The 5,922-nt window shown below is 45.1% G+C and overlaps 1 long non-coding RNA gene across 1 annotated transcript; it reads right to left on the reverse strand.

The window, feature by feature from the left end:
- Window positions 1-3,099: 3,099 nt before the first annotated feature.
- On the reverse strand, window positions 3,100-4,596 carry LOC119963692. Its single transcript, XR_005460128.1, has 2 exons — window positions 4,220-4,596; window positions 3,100-3,335 (listed from the first exon to the last, which is right to left on the reverse strand). It is a non-coding gene; the product is annotated as an uncharacterized LOC119963692 (long non-coding RNA).
- Window positions 4,597-5,922: the final 1,326 nt, after the last annotated feature.

Here is a 5,922-nt window from a genome sequence, read left to right on the forward strand (position 1 = left end):
CAGATTTTTGGATGAGCTCAAAGCCTGAGCGGAGGGATTCAAACTTGGACATCCCAAAAAGTTAGACACAGATTTGGGGAGCAACTTACACAATCAAGGACTTTGGAGCAAGTTGGAGTTGGGGGTGAATATTTTTGAAGAGAGGACTGATGACAGCAAATTTGAAGAAGCGGGGGACAGTACCTAAGGAGAGAGAACCATTAACAGTAACAACTAACATGGCTGCCGGGAGGGAAAGGTGAATAGTCAGTAGTTTAGTGCAGTTAATTTCAAGAGAGCAGGCGGTGGGTCTCATGGACAAGTTGATTCCAAGAGGGCATGATGAGAGCTAGGAGTGAAACTAGAGAAAGATACAGGTTCAGGGCTTAGGGCAGGGGGAACTTTAGTGGATACCTGGCCCCATGAGGGCCAGAGGGAGAGAGAGAGACTTGGAATATGCAACCGATCAGATGAAGCCATCTTAGTGACAAAGATTGCAAAGGGGGCTAAATAGCTGGCTTGTAATGCAGAACAATGTTCCGCAAGTTCAATTCCCGTACCGGCCTCCCCGAGCAGGCGCCGGAATGTGGCGACTAGGGGCTTTTCACAGTAACTTCATTGAAGCCTACTTGTGACAATAAGCAATTATTATTATTATAAAGATGTCCTCACATGTGTTGTTAGAGGTGAGGGTGGATGGGTCAGGGGAGAGGGTTTTACGAATGCGAGAAAACGACTTGAGAAAAGAATACTGGGGCTACCTTTGCATTCCAGGTTGAAACTGGAATAGTCAACAGTTTTAGCAGGCAAAAGAAGGATGCAATAGTATTTTATTTGGTCTCGCCCGATTTGACGGTGAATGGCTCAGCCAGTTGTCTGCCATATCGGTTCAAGTCTGTGTTCCTTCAGAGGGTGGAGACGTGGACCATACCAGCAAATGACCAGGGCGAATGTAAGTACAAGGCAATAGCTCTAATAGGAACTACGACACTTAAGGTGGAGCTGAAGATATGGATGAACAGAAATTCAAAACTGTTGATGTGAACAGAGGGCCAAAGACCAGATAATTGGAATTTTGAAAGTGCAGGTGGAAGTGAACTAGAACTGCGTTTTTTTCCAGCTACCGATAAAGTAGGAAGTGGGATTTGGAGGGCGAAAATGGGATTTGGGCAAAGCGTGATACAGGGAAATGATCAGATATGAGATTGCCTATTATTGATACTATGGCAGTATCGAGTCCATGTGAGATGGCAGGAACGAGATAGGTAGAATGGTGCCAGAGATGGGCGGCATGGTGGTATGGTGGTTAGCACTGCTGCCTGACAGCGTCGGGGACCCAGGTTTAATTCTGGCCTTGGGTGACTGTCTGTCTGGCGTCTGCAAGTTCTCCCAGTGTTTGCATGGGTTTCCTCAAGGTGCTCCGGTTTCCTCCCACAGCTCAAAGATGCGCACGTTAGGTGGATTGGCCATGCTAAATTGTCCCAGAGTGTCCAAAGATGTGAGGTTGGGTGGGGTTATGGGGATAGGATGGGGGGAGTGGGCGTGAGCAGAATGATCTTTCAGAGGGTCAGTGGAAACCTGATGTAGCGAATGGCCTTTTTCTGAACTGTAGGGATTATAAATATGATTCTATGAGGAACTTCAACTATGTGGAGAGACTGGAAAAGCTGGGTTGTCCTCTTTCGAGCAGAGAACGTGAGGAGCAGATTTGATAAAAGTGCTCAATATTATGAAGGATAAATGGAGAGAAATCGGTTCCATTGGCTGAAGGCTAAGTAATCAGAAGACACAAATATGTGTCCACATCCAGAGGTGACAAGATGAAACTTTATTTTTGACACACCAAGTTGTTCCAATCTGAATGCACTGCCTGAAAAGGTTGTGGAAATAGATTCAGCACGGTGGTTAGCACAGTTGCTTCACAGCTTCAGGGTCCCAAGTTCGATTCCTGGCTTGGGTCACTGTGCGGAGTCTGCACGTTCTCCTAGTGTCTGCGTGGGTTTCCTCCGGGTGCTCCGGTTTCCTCCCACAGTCCAAAGATGTGCAGGTTAGGTGGATTGGCCATGCTAAATTGCCCCTAGGGTTAGGTGGGGTCACTGGTTTACAGGGATAGGATGGAGGTGGGGACTTAAGTGGGGTGCTCTTTCCAAGAGACGGTGCAGACTCAATGGCCCGAATGGCCTCCTTCTGCACTGTAAATTCTATGCTTGTGTAAATTTTATAACAGCAACGTAGTTACCCGGTACTCAATTTTGAAAATGGACTGGATAAGGGAAATTCATTTTTTTCTCAGCCTGAAAGGAAAACAAGGAAAAAATAAAAGTACAGCACAGGAACAGGCCCTTCGGCCCTCCAAGCCTGTGCCGACCATGCTACCTGTCTAAACTAAAATCTTCTGCACTTCCAGGGTCCGTATCCCTCTATTCCCATCCTATTCATATATTTGTCAAGGTGCCCCTTAAATGTCACTATCGTCCCTGCTTCCACCACCTCCTCCGGCAGCGAGTTCCAGGCACCCACTACCCTCTGTGTAAAAAACTTGCCTCGTACATCTCCTCTAAACCTTGCCTCTCGCACCTTAAATCTATGCCCCCGAGTAATTGACCCCTCTGCTATGGGAAAAAGCCTCTGACTACCCACTCTGTCTGTGCCCCTCATAATGTTGTAGACCTTTATCAGGTCGCCCCTCAACCTCCGTCGTTCCAATGAGAACAAACCGAGTTTATTCAACCTCTCCTCATAGCTAATGCCCTCCATACCAGGCAACGTTCTGGTAAACCCCTTCTGCACCCTCTCCAAAGCCTCCACATCTTTCTGGTAATGTGGCTACCAGAATTGAACACTGTACTCCAAGTGTGGCCTAACTAAGGTCCTATACAGCTGCAACATGACTTGCCACTTTTTATACTCAATGCCGTATGCCTTCTTGACTACCTTCTCCACCTGTGTTGCCCCTTTCAGTGGCCTGTGGACCTGTGAAACATTTTCCTAACCGTCTGCTCGAGGTCCTTTCACCCTTTGGGCTTTAACTCGGAAGTGAGTGGATGCACTGGGCCACGGTCATGTTTGCATATGGTATTTTTCAATTTAACAACCAGTAAGGGAGGTTCCACAAAAATGGTCATTTATTTTGGTTTAATTCTGTTAGCATTACTCTGATGCTGAGTGGTGGCGGGCATCTTTTGAAGTCTGAGGTGATGTGGCTACAATAGCACATGTCCAATTCCCAGCATGATAGCGGAATGCAAATCCTACAATAATTTGAGGTTGGAGTAAGCGATGTTTGTCAAGTCTCTCCAAGGAGCCTCTCCTCTCAGCCCACCATGATCCTTTGAATGGAATTTTGGCACAGAAATCTAGAAAACACAATCCATCTATAATCTTTATTATTGTCACAAGTAGGCTTATATTAAGACTGCAATGAAATATATTAGAAAAAGGCAGAAAAACATTGACATGAGAACCACTTAAAAGCGTTTTTCTTTATTGCACCATATACTTAGTGACTGTTTTCAAAAAGAAAGCTGCTGTACTATATTTAGACGCAAACACATGTGGCTCTGACTCCAGCCTCCCAATCTTCTATCTGCCATGTACTTTGCAGGGAATATGGAAGAAGTTAAAGAAACAACAGAGCACAACATGCCCAGCTTGTGTTAATGGTTTGAACACAGTAAGAAGTCTTCCAACACCAGGTTAAAGTCCAACAGGTTTGTTTCAAACACTAGCTTTCGGAGCACTGCTCCTTCCTCAGGTGATTGAAGAGGTATGTTCCAGAAACATACTGTGCTCACCCCTGTCCAACACCGGCATCTCCACATAATGGTTTGAAGAACTAAATACACTGGCAGCCTCTTACTGTAAACTTGTCATTACAATGAGAGCAGAGGAAGCAAAATCTGGATCTGCATGCCACATTCACCTCATAAACTTGTTTCTTCCATTGAGGATTTAAAATAGATTCCTTGTTTCATCAATTTATAACCCGCTCATGGTGTTCATTGCTGAAACTACCCAAAGCTCTGCAGAATTTAAATTGCTGTGTAATTGGCTATAATAATTGGACAATTAAAAACATACAAAACCCTTGGCCAATTTTCAGAGACTGACAGATGGTCTCCTTCTGGTTTCCCTCCAGGGCAACTGGTTTTTGAATTAATTGTCTGCTCATGTCGTGCACTCGGTCAAAGGTCCTCTCAAAGATGAAAGCGACATACGTGCGTCGTTTCGCTCTACTCACCAGGCCATCAGCACTCCAAGATGGGGTAGCAGGTGGAAAAGGGAATGCCAGGTTCCCCTGCTCAGTTTTTTTGCTGGCTGCAGATCTTGTCTGAATTTCCAAGACTGGGGGTGAAGCCATGGGAGAGAATATTTACGAGGAACCCTCAGCTGCGCTCCAGCGAAGTCATATTCAGCTTTTTTTTACACCTGCATGATCTTCAATCTCAACATAATTAACACAATTCTTTATTTGCGCCTGCTCTAACTTCAAACCACCAAATAGTTAGTCAAATGCATTGTTTAAGAAAAGGAACTTCTGGAGCAGTGGTTAGCACTGCTGCCTCATGGCGCGGAGGTCCCAGGTTCGATCCCGGCTCTGGGTCACTGTCCGTGTAGAGTTTGTACATTCTCCCCGTGTTTGCGTGGGTTTCACCCCCACAACCCAAAGATGTGCAGGGTAGGTGGATTGGCCACATTAAATTGCCCCTTAATTGGAAAAAATTAATTGGGGACTCTAAATTTATATATAAAAAAGAAAAGGAACTTCTTTATATAAATAAATAACAAAGTTTAACAATAACAGTAACTCAGCAGAACAATGAAAACATGAGCTCGAGTAAAATAGGTTTTGCTGAAAGGTCACCCTCTTACACACTGACAAATCCGACCTAAGCCCTCACATGCTCAAAACCCTCAACAGATGCTAGCAAAACAATTACAGTGGAGAAAGGATTATAAGAGCGCTCTGTACTCAAAGTGACACTCCGTAACACTTCTCCTCCCTTAAATTTCAATCCCCTATCAGGATAGAAATACAATGGTAGCAATGTTTAGCACAGGGCTAAATCGCTGCCTTTGAAAGCAGACCAAGCAGGCCAGCAGCACGGTTCGATTCCCGTCACAGCCTCCCCGAACAGGCGCCGGAATGTGGCGACTAGGGGCTTTTCACAGTAACTTCATTTGAAGCCTACTCGTGACAATAAGCAATTTTCATTTCATGTTTTAACTATGCGAAACTCAGGATGACATGTGACACAGTGGGTAACACAGGTTCGATCCCGGCCCTTGTTGTTGAAAACTCACCACTATTCTTGGAAGTCCCCCTATACCGAAAAGGGCCGACATTCTAAATGGTGAACAGGGATTCTCACTCCCCAACTCCTATGCAGGCTTTGGTGGGTGCTATTCAGGTCAAACTATGTTTTCAAGTTATCCCCTGGTATAACCCATACCTTCACAGAAGATTTCATCTACTTACCACTTAGTAGCATAGATCCCGGGTCCCGCATTGCTAAGTAAGTAAAGTAGACTTTGGAATAACCACTGTTTCAGGTTAAAACTTTTAAGTTATTTTATCATATTTTTTCTTTTAAAAGCTGCAATCACTGTCTTTACAGAAAGGTAAAAATATCTTGCTTCTCGATCCTTCTGGTTGGTTGAAGGGACCTTCAGGCCCACCTTGACAATCAATCTTCTTTAAAGTCTGCTCTTCTTTAGATGTATTCGCTGGTGAGCTCGGTTGCTGTGTCCTATCTTTCCCATGTACCGAGCTGTAAGAGCTGGCTCTGCTGACTGTCTCTGAGCTGATTCTGCCTCCTCTTTAAATTCTGGTCTTCCTTAGATGTATTCGCTGTTTTAGCTCGGCTACGTGGCTCTGTCCCTTTCCCATGACCGAGCTGACTGTAAGCTGACTCTGCTTGCTTCTCTTGTTCCTTCTCTGCC

This window comes from Scyliorhinus canicula, chromosome 3, assembly GCF_902713615.1.
Source record: "Scyliorhinus canicula chromosome 3, sScyCan1.1, whole genome shotgun sequence".
NCBI classification, from domain to species: domain Eukaryota; kingdom Metazoa; phylum Chordata; class Chondrichthyes; order Carcharhiniformes; family Scyliorhinidae; genus Scyliorhinus; species Scyliorhinus canicula.